We start from the raw sequence: 24118 nt of genomic DNA, 5'->3' as shown, positions 1-24118 counted from the left end.
ATTTACTGTACAGTTAAGTATTATATCATATAAATTTCCAAGCAAATACTGGTAAAACATCTGTCATTCATAGATATGTTTCTAAAAATGCTGCAGCATATTTTAAACACATACTCAACATAAAATTTTCAGTCAGCTACTGTAAAGAAAAAAAACTTTCAAGATTTTGTATCAAAATCCTTCCATGAGTATAATTTAAACAAAATACCAGAGCTGTGTATGATTCCCATGATTTTCTGACTTTATGAACATGCTGTACCTTTCATTCCCCCTGAGAATCCTCTCCAGTTAGCAAACACCATGAGAGGGAGGTCCTCTCTGTTGAAGTCCTTAATGGCCTGAGCTGTCTTATAGGCCGAGTCTGGGAACCACACCTGACCAGCTTGTTGTATCACCTAGATAAAAATCATCAACATTTAAACCAAGATAAATTTCAATTAATAATAAAAATATTCAAAATGTTCATGATTTAGTTTTTTTTTTTCTTAAATGTAAATTGGAACCTCCAAAAAGTACTTGAATTAAATGTTTTGATTTTATTCTCGTTTTGTTAAAATAAAGTTGGAATAAACTCAGATTTTAATCTGTCCAGTACCTTGGTCTCTGAGTCCAGATTGGCAGGGTCAGCTGGTATGGTCATTTCTACTGTCCTGGTCTCTACACAAATCACCCCCACAGGGATCCCTCCCAATCTGTAAAACACACACATAAAAATAACACAGATCAAGGTTGCCACTTCTCTTGATATCCATCGTAACAATAATTGAATTTATAATTTAGCTACAGAGAATGTATAAAGGGAGACAAACCTTGCTCGACCTGTGACCACTGTTTGTGCCCAAGGCTGTAGGATTTCATGGAAAGACTTGTGATCAAAGAAACCCTTCTGCCAGGAATTCTTATCATCTACAATTAACACAGCAGTGATAAACATTATTGATGATTCAGAAATGAAATGTTTTAACACAGATCCAGAGTCTGTATATGCATTATAAATGTACCATGTTTACCAGGATTTTGTCTGCCATTCAGCATCCACCTGGGATCGTAGGGGGCCTTTGTGGGGATGAAGTCCACCGGTCTGTCTATAGGGTCTCCTGTATCTAGTACTGGTAATGGGGAACCTTTACACTGAAACGACAATCCAGATAAATTAAACTCCATGACTAATGCTTACAGTAAATTAAATCCATAATTCACTGACAGATAAAATAAAGACTGCTTAAGTCTGTAAATATGAAAACAAAATCATTTGACTAATTCTTTTGACTAAGGATATTGTTTTTCTTTTATGCTGTACTCTATGTTTCATGACAATTATAAGAATGGACAGTACCTTAGGCATATATGACAGCCACTTGATGATTTTATAGACACCCTCGAAGTCGTCGGCTGTTACATCGTGTGTGACTCCGTTTGTGTACATGATCTGGATTCCTCCCAGCTGATTGTTACTGGTGTACACCTCCTTACCAAGGACCTGTGTTTTGAAATTCAATAAATATTCAAATTATACTGTTAAATCAACATTGTTTGTGGGTGAAGTAATGTACATAGATTAACCTTTCTCTGGAATTTACATCTATAGGAACCCTTAAATAAATGTACTGTAAATCACCGTTGATTCATGAGAACTTTATTTTTGCGTAATTACACACAAATATTAGTATCTGAAGTCCTTTAAACAATGATCACAATTCCTGCAATTTTTTTCTAAATAAATGAGATATTGACTATCTCTCATGACATACCTTGTTAAGTGCACCTGCACAAGTGAGGATGATGTGGGAGTTCTCCACCTGTATAGTTCTCTGTCCCAGTCTGACCAGATAGGCACCTATACCTATAGCTCGACAGGTAACCTAAATAGAGAACAATCTGTAAGCTATAAACCAGATAGGCACCTATACCTATAGCTCGACAAGTAACCAAAATATAGAACTATCTGTAGCTATAAACAAGATAGGCACCGATACCTATAGCTCGACAGGTAACCTAAATATAGAACAATCTGTAAGCTATAAACCAGATAGGCACCTATACCTATAGCTCGACAAGTAACCTAAATAAAGAACAATCTGTAAGCTACAAACCAGATAGGCACCTATACCTATAGCTTGACAAGTAACCTAAATATAGAACTATCTGTAAGCTATAAAATCAGATAGGCACCTATACCTATAGCTTGACAGGTAACCTAAATATAGAACAATCTGCAAGCTATAAAACCAGATCGGCACCTATACCTATAGCTCGACAGGTAACCTAAATATAGAGCAATCTGCAAGCTATAAAACCAGAAAGGCACCTATACCTATAGCTCGACAGGTAACCTACATATAGAACAATCTGTAAGCTACAAACAAATCAGATAGGCACCTATACTTATAGCTGGACAGGTTACCTAAATATAGAACAATCTGTAAGGTATAAACCAGATAGGCACCTACACCTATAGCTCTACAGGTAACCTAAATATAGAACAATCTGTAAGCTACACACAAACCAGATAGGCACTATATCTATAGCTCGACAGATAACCTAATTATAGAACAATCTGTAAGCTACAAACCAGATAGGCACCTATACCTATAGCACGACAGGTAACCTAAATATAGAACAATCTGTAAGCTATAAAACAGATAGGCACCAATACCTGTAGCTCAAAAGGTAACCTATATATAAAACATTCTGTAAGCTATAAACCAGATAGGCACTAATACCTATAGCTCAACAGGTAACCTATATATAGAACAATCTGTAAGCTATAAACCAGATCGGCACCATTACCTATAGCTCGACAGGTAACTTTAATATAGAACAATCTGTAAGCTATAAACCAGATAGGCACCAATACCTATAGTTCGACAGGTTACCTAAATATAGAACAATCTATAAGCTACACAAAAACAAGATAGGCACCGATACCTATAGCTTGACAAGTAATCTAAATATAGAACAATCTGTAAGCAATTAACCAGAGAGGCACCTATACCTTTAGCTCGACAGGTAACCTAAATATAGAACAATCTGGAAGCTATAAACCAGATAGGCACCTATACCTATAGCTCGATAGGTAACCTAAACATAGAACAATCTGTAGGCTATAAACAAACCAAATAGGCACCTTTACCTATAGCTTGACATGTAACCTAAATATAGAATAACCTGTAAGCTATAAGCAAACTAGATAGGCACCTATACCTATAGTTTGACAGGTTACCTAAACATAAAACTATCTGTAAGCTACACACAAACCAGATAGCCACCTATACCTATAGTTTGGCAATATACCTAAATATAGAACAATCTCTAAGCTATAAATGCAGATAGGCACCTATACCTTTAGCTTGACAGGTAACCTTAATATAAAACAATCTGTAAGCTATAAACCAGATAGGCACCTTTACCTATAGCTCGAAATGTAACCTAAATATAGAATAATCTGTAAGCTATAAACAAACCAGAAAGGCATCAATATCTATAGCTGGACAGGTTACCTAAATTTAGAACAATCTGTAAGCTATATACAAACCAGTGAGCCACCTATACCTATAGCTCGACAGGTAACCTGTATTTAAAGAATAATCTGTAAGCTATTAACAAACCAGATAGGCACCTGTACCTATAGCTCAACATGTAACCTAAATATAGAACAATCTGTAAGCTACAAACCAGATAGGCATCTATACCTATAGCTCTACAGGTTACCTAAATATTGAACAATCTGTAAGCTATAAAACCAGATAGGCACCTTTACCTATAGCTTGACATGTAACCTATATATAGAATAATTTGTAAGCTACACACAAACTAGATAGGCACCTATACCTATAGCTCTACAGGTTACATAAATATAGTACAATTTGTAAGCTATTAAACCAGATAGGCACCAATACCTACAGTTTGACAGGTTACCTAAATATAGAACAATTTGTAAGCTACACAAAGACCAGATAGGCACCTATACCTATAGCTCTACAGGTAACCTATATATATAGAATAATCTGTAAGTTATAAACAAATCAGATAGGCACCTGTACCTAAAGCTCTACAGGTAACCTAAATATAGAACAATCTGTCAGCTATAAACAAACCAGATAGTTTAGGCACCTATACCTATAGCTCGACAGGTTACCTAAATATAGAATAATCTGTAAGCTATAAACGAACCAGATAGGCACCAATACCTATAGCTCGACAGGTAACCTAAATAGAGAACAATCTGTAAGCTATAAATCAGATAGGCACCTATACCTATAGCTCATCAGGTAACCTAAATATAGAACAATCAGTAAGCTTTAAACCAGATAGGCACAAATACCTATAGTTTGACAGGTTACCTAAATATAGAACAATCTGTAAGCTACAAACCAGCTGGCACCAATACTTATAGCTCGACAGGAAACCTAAATATAGAACAATCTGTAAGCTATAAACCAGATAGGCACTTATACCAATAGCTTGACAGGTTACCTTAATATACAACATTCATATATAGTCTTTAACTCAGAACTAATCTGTAGGGCCTTCCAATATGGATTCCCTTTTCCATTTCCTAACTTCTTTTTTTAGCCTTTCAATAAGTTTCATTCTATAAGTAACAATAAAACAGTCAAGGTTTAAAATCAAGCACCCACCAGATTAATTGTAATTATATCATTGTAAGCTATAGATGACTCCCCAGCAATCATTCCTGATCCTCTTAAATTCTCTACCCCCAGTCCTTCCTCTCTACCTGTAAATATATCAACATTGAATTTATAGAACTTTGTTCTCCTAAACAACGATCTTGAGCTCAAGGAAAAATGTGAAGGTGAAATGAAGGCCTTACCAATGACATCAATAATTTTATATCTGGGTTCTCCCTCATCTTCTATAAGCTCAGCATGGACGGAATTCATGGCACTAACTTTCTTAAAATCTACTGGGGTCAGGTACAGGTATTTAAATCCCTGGAAACAAACAAAAGTGTGTTATTAGTATATCCAGATGGTAATTTACCAAGTCATTGAATAAAAAAATTAAAATTCAACTTAATGATTTTTTTAATGTATGATACTACAGTCAATTCTTATAGCAAAGTGACACAAATAAGTAATTTTTAATCATTATAATTTTCAAATTTACATTAATCATTTTTTTTATTAAAGGGAATGAAAAATAACTTCACTGTAATCATGAATTCATTATAAGCATGCTCCTGTTGTCATGATTTACTGTATATATTATGTTAAGACTATGACCTTACCTTAAAGTTTTCTATATATTTGGGGGTCATTCCGGGCCACCTTTAAGACCGCGGAACATTAACTGGCAAAATTGGAAATATACAGCTTATACAGCTAGTTACAGCTCATAAATTCACTCTTTGCTTTGAAAACAGCTCAGGTGGATTGAAAATGAATTTTAATCTGCAATTTCAATTCGATGTTTTCCAAACGTCGGCATCGAATTGTACCCGCCCATTTCGTTGTCTATCACTGAATGTTTTGATTATAACAGAATGAAATGACGTAAGCTGTATATTTCCAAATTTGCCTGTTAATGTTCTGCAGTCTTATAAGCTCAGCCTTACCTTTTCTATATCTTTGAGGTCATTCCAGGCCTCCTTTATAAGCTAAGCCGTACCTTTCCTATACCTCTGGGGTTATTCCAGGCCACCTTTATAGGCTAAGTTTTACTTTTTCTATATCTTTGGGGTCATTCCAGGCCTCCTTTATAAGCTAAGCCTTACCTTTTCTATATATTTAGGGTCATTCCAGGCCACCTTTATAAGCTGAGCCTTACCTTATCTATATCTTTAGAGTCATTCCAGGCCACCTTTACAAGCTAAGCCTTACCTTTTCTATATCTTTAGGGTCATTCCAGGCCACCTTTTTAAGCTAAGCCTTACCTTTTCTATATCTTTACGGTCATTCCAGGCCACCTTTATAGGCTAAGTTTTACTTTTACTATATCTTTGGGGTCATTCCAGGCAACCTTCATAAGCTAAGCCTTACCTTTTCTATATATTTAAGGTCATTCCAGGCCACCTTTATTAGCTGAGCCTTACCTTTTCTATATCTTTGGGGTCATTCCAGGACACCTTTATAAGCTGAGCCTTACCTTTTCTATATCTTTAGGGTCATTCCAGGCCACCTTAAACAGATGTTTGATCTCCTCAGCCAGACCTATTCTAGCTCCACTGTTAGCCGAGATAAAAATTCTGGGAAGGCCCTCTCTCCTGGCTTTCTCTGAGGCTTTCTGAAAAATGATATTCAATGAATAAAAATGCTGATCTGAAATTATTACGTAGTAGCTTTTAACAGGGGATGTTTACTCCCCCTAACCACCCGATTTCACCTTTAGAAATTCCTGGTTCAATGTTATGCCCTCTTCTTAAAGATTCATTGTTTATCAAAGATTTTTTTGATCAATCATTTTTTTATCTGTATCTTTTTCATGGCTGTATATAGGCTTTATGATTATACTATATGATACCTTAAACAATAGGTCCTCCACAGTCTGTTCTGTTTACACAATCTTGTATGTGATGTCATTAGATATAACAATTATGTCTCTCCTTCAGGCATTCTGGTGTCTTCAAGGTCATCTGCCAGGCCACCACTTCTGAAAGGTAACATGTCCAAAACAGTCATAAAATTCCAATCAACCTGAGTCTGATTTCATCTTTAGACACAGATTTATATGTATCAGTATTACAGTCTAACCTCGTTCTCTCCTGGCAGTCTGTTCTGTTTACACAGGTTGTTGTCTTTATCCAGGACCAGCTCTATATAACTGAAGGCATCAGCTGGAATCTTGTTCTCCTCCCTGTGATCCTTCCAAAACTTCTGTAAGGCCTGAAATACAGAACAACAATGTCAAAACAACAAAACTTCTGTAAGGCCTGAAATACAGAACAACAAAGTCAAAACAACAAAACTTCTGTAAGGCCTGAAATACAGAACAACAAAGTCAGAACAACAAAACTTCTGTAAGGCCTGAAATACAGAACAACAGTCAAAACAACAAAACTTCTGTAAGGCCTGAAATACAGAACAACAAAACTTCTGTAAGGCCTGAAATACAACAACAAAGTCATAACAACAAAATTTCTGTACGGCCTGAAACACAGAACAACAAAGTCAAAACAACAAAACTTCTGTAACACCTGAAATACAGGACAACAAAGTCAAAACAACAAAACTTCTGTAAGGCCTGAAATACAGAACAACAAAGTCAAAACAACAAAACTTCTGTAAGGCCTGAAATACAGAACAACAAAGTCAAAACAACAAAACTTCTGTAAGGCCTGAAATACAGAACAACAAAGTCAAAACAACAAAACTTCTGTAAGGCCTGAAATACAGAACAACAAAGTCACAACAACAAAACTTCTGTAAGGCCTGAAATACAGAACAACAAAGTCAAAACAACAAAACTTCTGTAAGGCCTGAAATACAGAACAACAAAGTCAAAACAACAAAACTTCTGTAAGGCCTGAAATACAGAACAACAGTCAAAACAACAAAACTTCTGTAAGGCCTGAAATACAGAACAACAAAGTCAAAACAACAAAACTTCTGTAAGGCCTGAAATACAGAACAACAAAGTCAAAACAACAAAACTTCTGTAAGGCCTGAAATACAGAACAACAAAGTCATAACAACAAAACTTCTGTAAGGCCTGAAAGAGAGAACAACAAAGTCAAAACAACAAAACTTCTGTAAGGCCTGAAATACAGAACAACAAAGTCAAAACAACAAAACTTCTGTAAGGCCTGAAATACAGAACAACAAAGTCAAAACAACAAAACTTCTGTAAGGCCTGAAATACAGAACAACAAAGTCACAACAACAAAACTTCTGTAAGGCCTGAAATACAACAACAACAGTCAAAACAACAAATCTTCTGTTAAGCCTGAAACACAACAACAAAGTCAAAACAACAAAACTTCTGTAAGGCCTGAAACACAGAACAACAAAGTCAAAACAACAAAACTTCTGTAAGGCCTGAAATACAGAACAACAAAACTTCTGTAAGGCCTGAAATACAGAACAACAAAGTCAAAACAACAAAACTTCTGTAAGGCCTGAAACACAGAACAACAAAGTCAAAACAACAAAACTTCTGTAAGGCCTGAAATACAGAACAACAAAGTCAAAACAACAAAACTTCTGTAAGGCCTGAAATACAGAACAACAAAGTCAAAACAACAAAACTTCTGTAAGGCCTGAAATACAGAACAACAAAGTCAAAACGACAAAAGTTCTGTAAGGTCTGAAATACAGAACAACAAAGTCATAATAACAAAAGTTCTGTAAGGCCTGAAATACAGAACAACAAAGTCAAAACAACAAAACTTCTGTAAGGCCTGAAATACAGAACAACAAAGTTAACAAAGTCAAAACAACAAAACTTCTGTAAGGCTGGAAATACAGAACAACAACGTCAAAACAACAAAACTTCTGTAAGGCCTGAAATACAGAACAACAAAGTCAAAACAACAAAACTTCTGTAAGGCCTGAAATACAGAACAACAAAGTCAAAACAACAAAACTTCTGTAAGGCCTGAAATACAGAACAAAGTCAAAACAACAAAACTTCTGTAAGGCCTGAAATACAGAACAAAGTCAAAACAACAAAACTTCTGTAAGGCTGAAATAAAACAACAAAGTCAAAACATATATGTAAGGCCTGAATACAGAACATTACAAAGTCAAACAACAAACTTCTGTAAGGATAAATACAGAACAACAATGTCAAAACAACAAAACTTCTGTAAGGCACTAAATACAGAACAACAAAGTCAAAACAACAAAACTTCTGTAAGGCCTGAAATACATAACATTCAAAACAACAAAACTTTGTAAGGCCTGAAATACAGAGCAACAAAGTCACAACAACAAAACTTCTGTAAGGCCTAATATCCAGAACAAAGAAAACAACAAAACTTCTGTAAGGCCTGAAATTTCAGAACAGTCACAAAACAAAACTTCTGTAAGGCCTATATAACAAAGTCAAAACAACAAAATTTCTGTAAGGCCTGAAATACAGAACAACAAAGTCACAACAACAAAATTTCTGTAAGGCCTGAAATACAGCATAAAAGTTACAACAACAAAACTTTTGGTACAGAACAACAAAGTCACAACAACAAAATTTTGTAAGGCCTGAAATACAACAACAACAGTCAAAACAACAAATCTTCTGTTAAGCCTGAAACACAACAACAAAGTCAAAACAACAAAACTTCTGTAAGGCCTGAAATACAGAACAACAATGTCAAAACAACAAAACTTCTGTAAGGCCTGAAATACAGAACAACAAAACTTCTGTAAGGCCTGAAATGGGGCCAAATTTCACAATTTTGTAAGGCCTGAAACACAGAACAACAAAGTCAAAACAACAAAACTTCTGTAACACTTGAAATACAGGACAAAAAGAAAACAGATTTTTAAAGATTGCATTAATTTTAAACAACAAAATTTCTTAAGGCCCCAACAAAGTCAAAACAACAAAACTTCTGTAAGGCCTGATACAGAAATTCAAGACAATTTTTGTAAGGCCTTCAAGAGAGAGACATTGTGCCAAAGTTGGTTGAAATTGGTTCTGTTGATTGCATTGATTTGAACATATTTGAAAATAATTCAATGTTGACACAAACTTCTGTTACTCATCACCTTTCTATTATTTAGCTTTTAATTATGAAATATGCTGAAAAAATTAGATAAATGGAAGCAGGTATTTTTGATTGAAAAAAATAAAAAATTATAACATTGGGACTTAATTTTCTTGTTCAAAAAGTAACCATGATTATATAACATTGTCTGTATAAAAATTTTTCTTGAGGATTTCAATATCCTTGATAATTGTTGTCATAATGTTGCTTTCTCAGTAGGTGTTTTATCTTATTTTATAGCCATGTCGTGATACCTGAGTGAACATTCCTGGAAAATCATAGACATAAGTTGTTCCACTTGACTGGGCCTGGAATCTCTTTAGCTGTAGATGGTCCTTTGTGGGGTAGGGGGTGCTGATCAGTAGACCGTGAAGGGCCCCTTGTTTTGTTCCATAGGCTTCAAACATCACCTACAGAATGTATTCAAGAGTTTGATAAAAAGGCTTAAATCTAAACCAGGATAAAATGCATGTATCAAGAAACCTCAAATGCTCATAAAATACAATTCCAAAATGATGTCAAACTCTTGTAAAATAAAACCCTTACTGTATTTACTCTAAAAATATGACCTTGACCTGATATGAAGTCTTGAACTGAACAGTTTGTATGTATGTTGCATTTTTTGACATTGTTCAAATAAATTATCAATACAATATTTAAATATGGAAAATGTATACGGCAGGCAAAGAATACTAAAAACAATATATTGCCCTTAACTTCCCCAACCCACTAACTGCACATTTATCTACATACCCCAACTCTTCTCAGATTTTTTTTTACATGATTCAGCTTGGTACAAATTAACTGAACATGCAGAAAATGTCATTAAAGTGCAAGTAAAAACAGACTGATAAACTGAAAGACATACTTGTCCCATGTTAGGATCTGTGACCTCCCTATACATGCTCATGTCCAAGTAATATCCACTCTCATTGGTCAAAAACAGACGAATAGGAATGCTTGTGTCACTGGATGCAAACCTAAAACATTCCAAAATATTTGTTGTATGTTAAAAGCTTTTCCAGAATTTTCGTCTTTAGAGCTAAATATCCATTGTACATGTGTTTACAACCAAAACTATTTGTCTCATAAGAATAGACATACTTGATTGTGAATTTGAGCTCAGCATTGAGAACTCTCATCTTCATGAGACGACTGCCGTATCTCATCACCATAGCTCTGACTGTCTCCTCCAGCTGTTGAGATATAATTACACATGGGTATGGTGGATTCACAATGGTAATAATCAGAAATGGTCAGAAAACCAGTGATATTTATTTTTACATGATTATGTATAGTAATTGTTTTTACCTTGCCTGGCTCTGGAATGGTCAGAGTTGGTGCAAAGTTCAGGAATATATGGTTACAATCAGTCTTCTTGGACTGGAGTTACATGTATAACACAAGATATATTTAGTATCATGAATGTTTATTCTGATACAAACTGAAAACATCATTATGGTCAATTCTGAAATACTGTGAAATTGCTAATTCCTATTGGGAAGATAGGTAGGATTTGTCTTTTGAAGGTACAAGGAGATTTATTTTTTAAATGTGTCCTCCAGAAAATTGGAACTTTCAAACTCCAGTACCATATTTGTTTACATTAACCATGGAATTAAATCCCAATGAACCAGTACTTTTTTCTCATACCAACAGAGTTTAAATCAATGAAAATAAGTGAATTAACAAGACATTGTTGGACCTAACTCACCAGTGGATGGGAGAATGCCACTTCTAATGAATCCAAAGCCTCCAATAGGGTTCTCTCTGCTTCATTTTGTAAGTACTCAAAAGATGCCTCCTAATGAAAAAAAGAACATCAAATTTTAATCAGTACAGTGTTATTCAAGACATGAATTTGTTTGCAACAAAGAGCCCAACAATTTAGATGATCTTGTACAAAAACAAACCATGTACAACTTTGACAAGAAACTGTTGGTTCAGATGGATTTTTTTGATATTGGTAGAAAGGGAGAGAAAAAAAAGAAGTGCAAAATACATGTACACAAGATGATGCAAATCAGACAATTTCTTAAAATTGTTCCTGCATCAAAACAAATTTAGTTTTTCTTTTGAGAAGAATAACTCTTGTACCTATTCATTGTGTGCAATGTTACCTTGGTGACGAGGTCAGAGTGCCTGATGATGACCCTCACAAAGAATCTGTAATCTGTCACTTCCTGTCCAGCTGCCACCTGTTAGAAAACAAGAGGCCCACGGGCCTTATAGGTCACCTGAGCATTATGCAACAACTTTCCAGTTACAGTGTATTGAATTTGATTCAATAACATGTTTTAAGCCAGATGCTATATGGCATTCACAATTTTGAAAGAGCACCATTGATCATCATAACAATAAACTTAGCAGTCGCTTAGCTGGGTTACTGAATACCTATATGCAGGGTAGGGGAACAAAAATGCACTTCAACTAATCAGTAATATTCATCAATAATCAGTAATGCCCCTAACACTCTGACATAAACCCCTGACCCTAGGTTGCACAATTTTTTAAAAGGCACCCTTAAAATTGCCTATCAAAAAGTAAATAAATGTTTTATAAATACAAAGGACCAGACTTCAAACAATTAATTCATTTCCAGTATATAAGTAGAGCCCCCCCCCCCACTCCTGACCCTGAGGCCTTAATATTCACAATTCTGCAAGATTAGGGCCTTTGCTCATCATAACTATATAGGTACTTCATCTGCTTCATACCCAGAGACAGAGAAGAACATTTTCAAAGATTTTATGTACTTTCACTATAAAATCAATAGAGCCATAAAATTCACAATTTTTGTAGAGGCACTCTTGCTCATCATAACTATGCACTTAATAGGTAGTTTATTTAATACCTAGGAGCAGAGAAGAAGATTTTCAAAGAATTCATGTAATTTCACTATATAATCAAAAGAGCCCCCCCCCCAACCAGAACCCTTGATCCTGGGGCCATAAAATTCACAATTTTGGTAGAGGCACTCTTGCTCATCATAACTATGAACTTAGTTAGTTTATTTAATATCTAGGATCAGAGAAGAAGATTTTCAAAGAATTCATGTAATTTCACTATATAATCAATAGAGCCCCCCCCCCACCAGAACCCTTGACCCTGGGGCCATAAAATTCACAAATTTGGTAGAGGCACTCTTGCTCATCATAAATATGCACTTAATCAGTTTATTTAATACCTAGGAGCAGAGAAGAAGATTTTCAAAGAATTCATGTAATTCAATGAGCCCCCCCCCCAACACCAGTAACCTTGACCCTGGGGCCATAAAATTCACAATTTTGGTAGAGGTACTCCTTCTCATCATAACTATGCACTTAGTTAGTTTATTTAATACCCAGGGGCAGAGAAGAAGATTTTCAAAGAAATCATGTATTTTTACTATATAATCAATAGAGCCCCACCCTTACCCTGACCCTGGGGTCATTAAATTCACAATTTTGGTAGAGGCACTCCTACTCATCATAACTATGCACTTAGTTAGTTTATTTAATACCCAGGGGCAGAGAAGAAGATTTTCAAAGAAATAATGCATTTTCACTATATACTTATTTAGCCCCGCCCTAGCACTAGAACCCCTGACCCCAGGGCCATGAATTTCACAATTTTGGTAGAGGACTCAATGCTGATTACAACCATGCAAACAGTTTGACTGCTTGATGTCCAGGAGTAAAGAAGAAGATTTTTAAAGATTGCATTAATTTTAGTGGTTTTGGCACCACCCCTCAGGCCCCAGGGGGGCAGGGATCATGAAATTCACAATTTTTGTTCCCCTTCACCCATAAATGCTTTGTACCAAATTTGGTTGAAATTGGTTGAGTTGTTGCAGAGAAGAAGCTGAAAATGTTCAATTGTTAACGCACGACGAACGACGCACAACGAACGACGACGGACGAAAACAGATAGCAATAGGTCACCTGAGTTTACTCAGGTGACCTAATAAACAAATAAGTTTATAATGCAGGGTACACAGAGTTGTGCCCCTTTACAAATTGTTGGATACAATCAACTTTGTTCAGAGTCTGCAACTTTTTGAAATTTTTAAATCAACTTTAATTTCCCACACATTTATGTAAAGCAACAAGCTTAAAATAATACGATTCCAAGAAGGTTGGACATATATTTATTAACTAATTTTTTCAAACATTTGAATTGTTTACATACGAGATAGGCTTTAATATGAATATATATGTTTACTGTAAGAGTTCTCTCCCTTTAATCACAATCAAGTTAAATTCTACCTTAGCTTTTCCCAGGTATAGATGCATCTTGTAGTTGTTGGTCTGAATGGCCTCCAGGTCAAAGTTCCTCAGTCTGTTGATCTCCAGCTGGAAGGCCAGGGCAGGCTCTAAATGTCGGTAAATCCTGTCCTCACCAAACTTAAAATAAACATTTGTGATTATCATAGTCTGAAGCATTCAAAGGAACAAGAATTTCTTGGAACACATTCACTTGTTTTCATGTGTTTTATTTACATCATTGAAAGTATATAAACAATTTTTTTTTTGGCTACCATGTTGTCATTTACTTACATCAAACTTGGCACGATATGTGAAATATTTTGGGGAACTTCTCTGAAAGAGAAAATAAAATTCAAATTAATTATAAATGTAAAATACACACATCAACATTCACTTCTTTACACATACAAAATTAAACTTGTAAAACAAATTATTTTTTTAAATTCAATCACGGTGAAAGCGTTCATTCTAGACCTATCCTATAGCAAACTTTTTGAAACCAACCTTACAGAAATAACAGTGAAAAAGTTCATTTTGAGACTTACCCTACAGTAGACTAGGAATGTGATTCTTCTGATGGCCTTCTCACACAGATACTGCTCCTAAAAACATCACAAAACATAACATTCAATTATCTTAAACTAAACTCATAATAATGGATTTATAACAGAGAACTGCAGCTTCAAGTTCTGCCTGGATTTAATGAATTGAGTCCATACCCTCTCTTTACAGAAATCCTGGAACTTGACGGCCAGGGCATTGTCATCATACTTCTCCTTTTTGCTGAACTTAATTCCTACATTGATGATATGTATAGGTTCATCTGGATCTGAGGAACTCTGTAAAGAAAATTAAATAAAATTGGTTCTCTGGCACCTATGCAGCAGGTGACAGCAACTTTATAGTATTTTTTAAAAACTTTTTCCTTCTTGTTTATTTATATCAGAAGGTACAGTAAGTACACTGACATGTAGAGAGATGGAGTCCTCGTTGCCGGCCGGACTCTTGGCCAGTATAGTGGGACTGCTAGGTGGGCTGTCTGACTCCACTGTAAAGCACTCCAACACCTGCTCAAAGTGGCTACAAAAAGAATTTGTACAAAAAATCTTTATGCACATCAAATATTACGGATGGGTATCGTTAAAAATTTCGCATCGCGATAAATCACTAACAATTTTTTCCCAAAATATCACGATAATATCATGATATTTTTACAAGCAATTTTACCAATAATTTTAAATGAAAAGTCATTATTTTTATATATTATATAACTTTGTGAAATCCGGTAATCTGATTGGTCAATACGAAGTACTTATTTTTTAATAACGACCGCTGAACGCGAATAATGACTCGCACGAGCTGCCTCATTTTCACTTTCGCTTTAGACAAACATGGAAGTTCGTAAGTTGAAGGTGAGGAAAATTTAAAACATTTAGTGAAGAACTCTGAGACTGATAATACAAACCAATTACTAGGATATTTGTGAATATTTTATTTTTCGGGAATAATTAGCACATACCATTTCATGGTTGAGTTCGACCTTTCCACTCAGGGAGCAGAGTTTTGACGCTGTTTACGCGATTACGGAGAATAAAGAAAATATTCTATTGACACGCATGCCATGTAAGATTGTATCTATTCTTAGAAGGCATAGGTATTTATATTGAGTCAGTGCATTTCGTCTGCAAGTGTAAACGAGAGCGATTCTCAATCTGGGGGAGGGGGTACTCTGTGTTATTCGCCAATATTCGGAGATAGATATCTTGCGTCATTATTATGATATAGGAAATTTATGCCGAAACAATTTCCTCTGAGTAATATTCAATGAATTCTGAAACATTTACATTCAACTTATTTATGGTTAAGACTATCTCTGTAAATAATAGGAAGATTGCACTAATAAATTTGGGAAATTATTATTCATATAATATAATAAATATGGACTCAATGCACTTTTTTTATAATGACCCAATGACAGATATTGACCTCAGATGATTTCGGGCTAGCGCCCTCGGTCGATATACTACAAGTATCTTCGGTCAATATCTGTCATCCTATTATAAATGCATATACATATCCATATTTGTATATTAAAAAATGCAGAAAAACAAAATTTGACTCTGGCTCATATAATGTCTTTTGGGTTGTTTTCTTTTAAACTTTGGTATTTCATCAGACACTACTCACATTTCAAATTCAGCCATGGAGTTAAATGAGGCCATGATGCCCATTCTCTGACAGGTGGGCGGTTCCTCCAGCTGATCGATGTGGGCCTCAGGGTCTGACAGACCCGACACCTTGTCACTGCTGTCATATCGCATCACCATCAGTCTGATAATTAACAAAACAAATATTAATTGGTTTATTGTTATAAGCCATAATCAAAATAGATACAGTTGTACCTCCCTTGTTCTTATTAATGTACACTATACAAGTATAGTTTTGAGCAATGACAAAATAAAGTTTGAAACTGTAATCTGATCCTTTTTACTTAAATGACAAGAAAACAGTAATTGCTGATTCAGAATTTTTCTTACTTTCATAAAGTATATCTTATCTTAATATCTTCATTATCTTTTACCTGTTGGGGTGTGACCGGGGGAGAAGGAACCTGAATTCCACCATTGACATGTCCCCGTTAAGTTCTCTGTGCTGGAGACAGTTCACCTCATACGCAATGTAAGCTCTCCTTATGTACACCTACGATAAAAAAAACATCAATTTAAAAGCATTTACAAAATCATTCATACAAAGTGCAGCATTGTAAATAAATTATTCTTTTTTAAGGTTCACTGACACTCTGATAAAGGAGATAACTCTTATCCAGATTAATGATTATCATTCCTTTATAACATTGTCTAACAAATGGGTTAAATCTGTCAAAGCAAAGTAAAATTGCTAAAACCATTTGAATTACTTTAAGAAAATCATTATTATGAAAGCAAACATATGCAAAATAGAAAAAATTTTGCAGAAAACAGGTGTAAACTTGGTACTGAGATCAAACTGTGCCATGAAAATTGATTCCTGGCACTGACTGCCTTGTTCTCACCTCTAAGGCAGCAGATCTGACCAGGTTGTTAGTATGCCAGAAAAATTCCTGAAGGATGTCATAAATGGCCGTCTCTGAATGGATGATTTTCTGTAGACACAAATTAATAGTCGCAATTAATAATAAAATATCTCCGATTACCCCTGAACTCTCTACTATATTTTCATACTTTCTCCTATTTTCATTCATCTTAAACTTGGTGATGTTCAGGTAAGTACATGCACTATATATTTTCAGGTGCTTACAAAGATATAGGTGTAAGTGAAAGATTTCTTGATATAACAATAAATTTAGTGGATTTTTACAATTTAATAGGATATAAGTTGTTGATTTAAGTTGAATTGCTAAAACCTTTAAAAGTAACAGATTTCTCTAAATTGTATCTCATTATTGGTACAAATAATTATAATTATATATTAAGTAGACTAAAAACATAAACTTAACAAACTAAGAACTAAGTTTTCATGCAAAAGATATTTCAAAACAACTACATAAAGATAACATATATTTGAATTCCAGACAATCTATAAAAAGAAGATTTGTTTAACCTTAACAGCCTGTCTCCGAGAAAAGCATGCAAAATAGTCCGAAAGCAGGTTTCTCCGATTGCCTTCAAATTTTAAGAGCCAAATCTACTATGCATAAAATGAAATCAGACAAATTTCTATTTAGCTACTCCAACCCACATATGTTTTATGGACTGTTACTAAAAATAGCTCTTATGCAACAAAAATTGAGGTAATTTTTTTAACATTTTAGACATATTTTGAGAAGAAAAATAATTGCAACTTTAAAAATTATTCAAATATTTTGTTTTGTTGTAAAATAATAAAGATTAGTTCTTTTTAAATGCATAGTCAGAATGATTGACATTCATTTTGTTTTAGTGCAAATAGGTCATGAAATTGGCAATATTCCAAAATTTGAAAAAAGTTACAATTTTTAGTGGAATTGAAACTATTCTAGTTGAAAGGGGGGATGTTTTAATCCAGTAAATTTTATTGCTTATTGTTAATAATACCTATGTTAACAAAATATGAAAAAATTACCCTTGGCCAATGTACACTTTAGAAAATATTGAAAGTCAAAGTTTGTGAAATTTTCACATAAAAAAATTTCAAGGATACAGTTAGCGCTACTCAAAAAATAGCTCAAAACATGTCCAAGACTAAAAAAATTATTTTCTAGAGTTCTTCCTATCTGTATTACAGAATTTAAACAAACATAGCTCTCAATTTAATATTTAATGACTTTAAATTTTAAAAAATACATGGAAAAAGAGGCCGGGGGGGGGGGGGGGGACTGGCTATGAATTCTTTATAAACCACAAAATGGATAAACTTAAGTATAAACCTTTATTATACAATTATAACCTTTTGATGAGGTCAATCCCTCGATATATAAACCTTAGAGAAAGTATATCGACCGAGCACGAAGTGCGAGGTCGATATGCTTTCTCTAAGGTCTATATATCACGGGATTGTACCGAATCAAAAGGCTACAATTGTTTTATTATTTTTCATCAGTTAATAAGAAAAGTCTTAAAATCCTTCTTTATAATATTCAGAGCCTTCTCATACAAGGCATTGTTATGTCATTGCATTATGATGTCACAGTAATGAAAACCAGCTGCAGTACCTGTTTTTAGAAACATCCAGTCTATAAAGACTATTGTGACGTCAGCACTATTGTTGCTTCACAGAAGAACGTTTCCAATTTTAGAAACAGCAGGTTTATAAATTTTTAAAATAGAAACATCCAGTCTGTAACACTTTTTATACTTGATCATGTGATCCAGTTTGAGCCAATCAGATAGTTGGAATAGTAAAGAAAAATAATAACACTTTTTATACTTGATCATATGATCCAGTTTGAGCCAATCAGATAGTTGGAACAATAAAGAAAATAATAATTACATTTAATGCATGTATACATACTTGGTCAATATTTACACAAGTGAACCAAGTGAACAGATTATTCATCATACTAGTCATTTGATCAACATATTCATTTGAGTGTTAAAGTACAAACAATTTCTGCAATTTTTCAACATCATCGATACAAACATTGAGATATTTCAGACAAGTTCTTTTTACTGGGGGAAGGTGAAATGACTTGAAAATTTTTTTTTGATGAATGTGACACAATACATCCTCCTTTTTTGGAGCTACTTAGCCATTTATTTTGTTTATAAAATTTCATAATTTGCACTCATTACTTTCTTCTGCCATAAAACACAATCTGGACATTTACTGCTCTCTAACAATCTTCACGTATCATAGACAAGTAATTGTTCACTTTCTGGGAGAATCATTTTCTGGATTTTGAAGCCAAACCAATTCATTTTCCTGTTGGCTCTTACTGAACTCCACCAATGCCTGTTCCTGATAGGACACTTTGCAGTTTGTATCAGTAAATTGTGAAACTCTCTAATGCTTTGAACATTTTAGTAGCATACAAATTTGCTGTGATGTTCTTACTTGATCTTGAATTTGTAAAATAAGTGAGATTTCCAACTGCCAAATATTTTTCAAATTTCAAAATTGAACATTCTTTTTGATGTGATGAATATTAACAGGAGTTACATGAATTGATGATTACTACTCTCTTTGCTTGCTGTAGTGTTTTGACAACTTTCACAACTGGTATCATCTTTCACTTGATCAGTCAGATCATGGTTTTATTGAAATGAGTTTTCAGTTCTGCTCCATTGTTCCTGCTTTCTTGGAAAAACTGCATAACCTATGAAACAAAATGCACCATAAAATGAAAAGAAATATGTCCTCCTTCTTTGAGTATATATCAGTAAAATATGACGACATAAAGAATAATTTTTTGTACATGCATAAGTAACTGCTAAATGGAGGAAAAGTGAAGTTGGATCATTGGAAAGGACTAAGTAAGAAAATAATGACAAAATTATTGCTGTCATCAACACTGATTTTAAGAATATTACGTTTATAATTAAAACAAGAGGCCCATGGGCCACATCGCTCATCTGAGCACCGTGGCTAGCATAAAAGCAGAAATTAATTTATTATTGAAAAGTTTAAACCCAAAAGTAGTCCCAATCATTCCTTAAAGGCGAGAGGTAATTGCACAAACTTGAATCAACACTACCCGAGAATGCTTCCATATAAATACATGTATGACCAATCATGGCTTTGCGATTCTTAAAAAGATTCTTAAAGAATTGTCCTATATATTTCTATGTAAAACTTTGGTCGGCCATTGTGGCCCTGTCCTATCCCCTGGGGTCATGATTTGAAAAAAAAATTTGAATCTACACCACCTGAGGATGCTTCCATCTAAATATGATTATTCATGGCTTTGTTATTCTTGAGAAGAAGAATTTTAAAAAACTTTTCCTATACATTTCTATGTAAAACTTTTCGGTCATTGTGGCCCCGTTTTACGGTAAATCATTCACATTTACACTTAGACTTGATCTGTAGATAATTAGGGCCCCGCAAGGATTTGCGGGTGCCCTATAGTAATCACTCTGTCTGTCCGTCCGTCTGTCCGTCTGTCTGTCCGTCTGTCACTCTTCCGTCCACAAATTTTCTGTTTTTTGCTAATAACTTTTTTCATGGTTGCCCAATCAAGTTCAAATTTGTAATGGTAGTTCAGTAGGCAGAAATACATATTTTGATGCTAAGTTTGGTTCTCTATGTCTTCTGGTTTAGAGGTGGGGTGGTGGGGTAGATTCCTTAATTATGCATAAGAATGAATGAATAACTTTTTTTATGGTTGCCCAATCAAGTACAAATTTGGTACAGTACTTCAGTAGACAGAAATACATATTTTAATGTTAAGTTTGGTTCTCTATGTCCCATGGTTTGGAGCTGGGGTGGTGGGGTAGATTCCTTAACTTAATATAAGAATGCATTGGCAAAGAGAGATAACTTCTGAAGATGTTCCCATTGTTAATTTGTTATGCTGCTAGAAGTCCCTTGAGATTAATTAGCTTTCCTCCTGAAGAAAATCCAGAGCGTTATCTTTATCTGTCACATTGAGATTAACTACCAACTCTGTCTGCAAATGAAGTTTGCTTTGAAGTTAAATCAATTTGGAATGCTATGAACACTTTGAAATGTGGATTTAAATATAAATTTTTATAATTTATTTTTGTTGATAGTTATGATTTCATTGAATTCTAAAAAAAAAAAAGAAATAGATTAAAGAAGATTTTTTAAATTTACTTTTTTCACTTTTTCAAAAATATTAATTCAAGAATACATGTATAATTAATTTTTAATGTACATGTAGTTGTATAAAAACTTCATTCTATCATTAACACTGAAAAAATTCTTATTGTAAATTTAGAAGAAAATGATGAGAGAGGTACAATTAATCCCTTGGGATTAATTATCTAGCCTGCTGCAGAAAATTTAGTAGGCTTTTCTTTATCTGTCACTTCAAGATTAATGAAAACCTTTGTCTGCAACTGCTGTTTGTTTGAAGTAGAGGTCAAGCCTTCATGATATTTGCATTCATTAAAGGCTGGCATTTATATGACACAAAGCTTCATAATTGTTTAAATATACATTCAATGTTAAGTTGTTCTTTACTGCCTAATGTAAATACATGTACAAGGATATTATTTTCAGGTTTTTAAATATTCAGGAATTATCTCTAAGTTTTAAGAATACAGTTCATGAGTTGCTGTTGCTTATTAATCAATCTGTAAGCGGCACCCTTTTAATTCTACCCCATGGCGGGGCCCTTGCTGACTGGTCAGTTTTCTAGTTAAATTAGTGTGATCAAGAGAATAGCAAATATGTACCAAACAAAGTAAGAAATCACTGGCTTTATCATTGTGACAAAACTGAGTCATTGAACATGCTGAATAGCTCTATTAAAGAGCATTTGACTATTATAATAATTGTTTTTTTTTCATATAAGACTTCTAAAATATTTTTTTCAGATAACAATTCTTACCATTTACATCTGGATCAGGACACTTGTCTTTTAATGTATTGGGGTCCAAAAAAATCCTCTGCATGTTGACAAATGTTGCTACAAGAAGTGAAAGTTAATAGTAAATTATTTATAACTTTACCCAGGTTTGTTATACAATTTGAATAATTTGGACCTCTCCAACATATGGTATACTAATTAAATATCATATTGTGCATGCTTAAATGTTCTGTATAAACTTTCTGTTATGAGTTCATATTATCATGACCCATTACCTTTCTAAAATATCAATTTTGCAAAAATTGTTAAAGTAAATATGATAGAAAAATATGTGTGATAATATTTGGATAAAAAAAACTTTCCTTCTTTGAATACCTGGTACTTTTACATATACTCTTTAGTTTAGACTTATTTTGAGTAGCAAACTATTTCACTACTTGCACAATACCACAATTCAAAAGCATAAATTACATGTATGCGAATCAAAGCATATGTGCAGTTGAATGTTGAATATTTCTTAATTAGAGAAGTTATAATTTTTACTCCATCTCTTAACAACTGTTTGAACTTTCTTAATTTCTTTACAAAAGTTTACATGTATGACATATCAAACGATAAACATGACTGTTCCTAGTTAGAACATTTTCATTCAATATATAAATTTCTATTACAAATTCTTTATAGGTCACTGTAGATATTGAAATAAATAGGAGCTGCAACTTGGATGTCCAATTTTTTTTATTGCAGAATTATTTCAAGACCAGAGAAAAAATATTTATAATCTTCTGTTGTTCATATTTGCCGCATGGCGATGAAAAAACTTTTTCATAACCTATGATTGAAGCAAGATTGCATTATCGTTGTCCTGTACAATATTGATTTCTAAATAATTTTAATTTGCTTGTACAGAAGTCTTTCTTCTAAAACACTTTAATACTTCATTTTAGTCTTGCTGAGCATACAGGTTTTAATTTAAATACAAATCTAACATTATAACACATTATATAATTTTTATGGCAAAATAAATTTCTTAAAAATGCAGCTCATATTACTTGAAGTAGAGATAAGATATTTGGCCTACCTGTCAGCATGGTCAGATCCTTCAGTTTCTCGTCAACTTCAAGGTAGCAGAAGTTTGTTATTCTTCTTCGCCATTTTAACCATTAACCCCCCCCCCACGTTATCCGTATGTCTTGGGTAGATTCATAACTTAAAATATACCACTGTATACATGGTCAACATGGTCATGAGAAAAAATCCACATTTCACAATCAATCATCCAGTCGGTCCATAACTTTTTCCCATACAACCTGATACTATAGCATCTCGGTCGGAGCTTTAAAGAAGTGCAAACAGTGTGATGGATCCTTAATACAGTCATACAAATAAAATACTTGACATACACGGCACGAAATGTATAAAAAATCTCTGAAGTTGCATTGTCCTCTTGGCGACCCTGACACATTGGAATGTCATTTCCGCCTTTTTCACTTGAAGACTTCCACAACGGGAGATAACTCTTATGCACACTTACTCATTCTTGTCATCTTATTTTCTTTGATCATTTTTGGAGTAATTTTAAGTTTTATCAACTTATAAATTTTTACAGCCTTTCTAAATATAAATTCAGACTAAAATATGTTTATTGGTCATCAAATGAATCCATATTAATAGTATTTGATTAATTCTGTGGTACAAAATGAGAGCTTTGCTAACATGCTTAGGTCATCATTTCAAAAATTTATTAAATATATCTGCACTTAATAGCCAAGGGTGAATTTTTTATATTTGATAGAACATCAATCAATTATTATTAAAAACTTTATTTGATCAAATTATTTTATCCCCCACCGCTGTATCACTGTACTAAATATCCATAATAATTCTGAATTTCCAAATTTCGCCTAAGATATGGCTTCAGTATAGACTGCAGATAGTTGTAATCATTATGGAAAATAGGTATTTGTAATTTTTGACATATATGTATTTATGAAATAATAAAATACTGTATCTAAAATAATTATGCAGTGACTTTATCAGGCCTCAAACTTTCCTATTTTTACCTTCTATATAATGCCAATTATTGCTAAATATAGAAATTGGGTTGTTACTAAAAATAGATGCATGTGACACACTTTTACAATTTATTTTTTATATCCTAATACAACCTAGATCTTAAAAATATATGACAAGATGAAAAGCTCTATACACCCTTTTGGACATTTTTTCAGA

At 33.8% G+C, this 24118-nt stretch overlaps 1 pseudogene; it reads right to left on the bottom strand.

The window, feature by feature from the left end:
* The window catches only part of LOC134277672 (acetyl-CoA carboxylase-like), a 69962-nt pseudogene that overhangs the window by 11528 nt on the left and 34316 nt on the right, over positions 1–24118 (bottom strand).

The sequence above is a fragment of the Saccostrea cucullata genome, unplaced genomic scaffold (assembly GCF_032062105.1).
Source record: "Saccostrea cucullata isolate Sc308-1 unplaced genomic scaffold, CSIRO_AGI_Scuc_v1 ctg905, whole genome shotgun sequence".
NCBI classification, from domain to species: Eukaryota; Metazoa; Mollusca; class Bivalvia; order Ostreida; family Ostreidae; genus Saccostrea; species Saccostrea cuccullata.
Note: the sequence above shows the minus strand (reverse complement) of the source record. Positions and strands in the feature narration are given on the sequence as shown.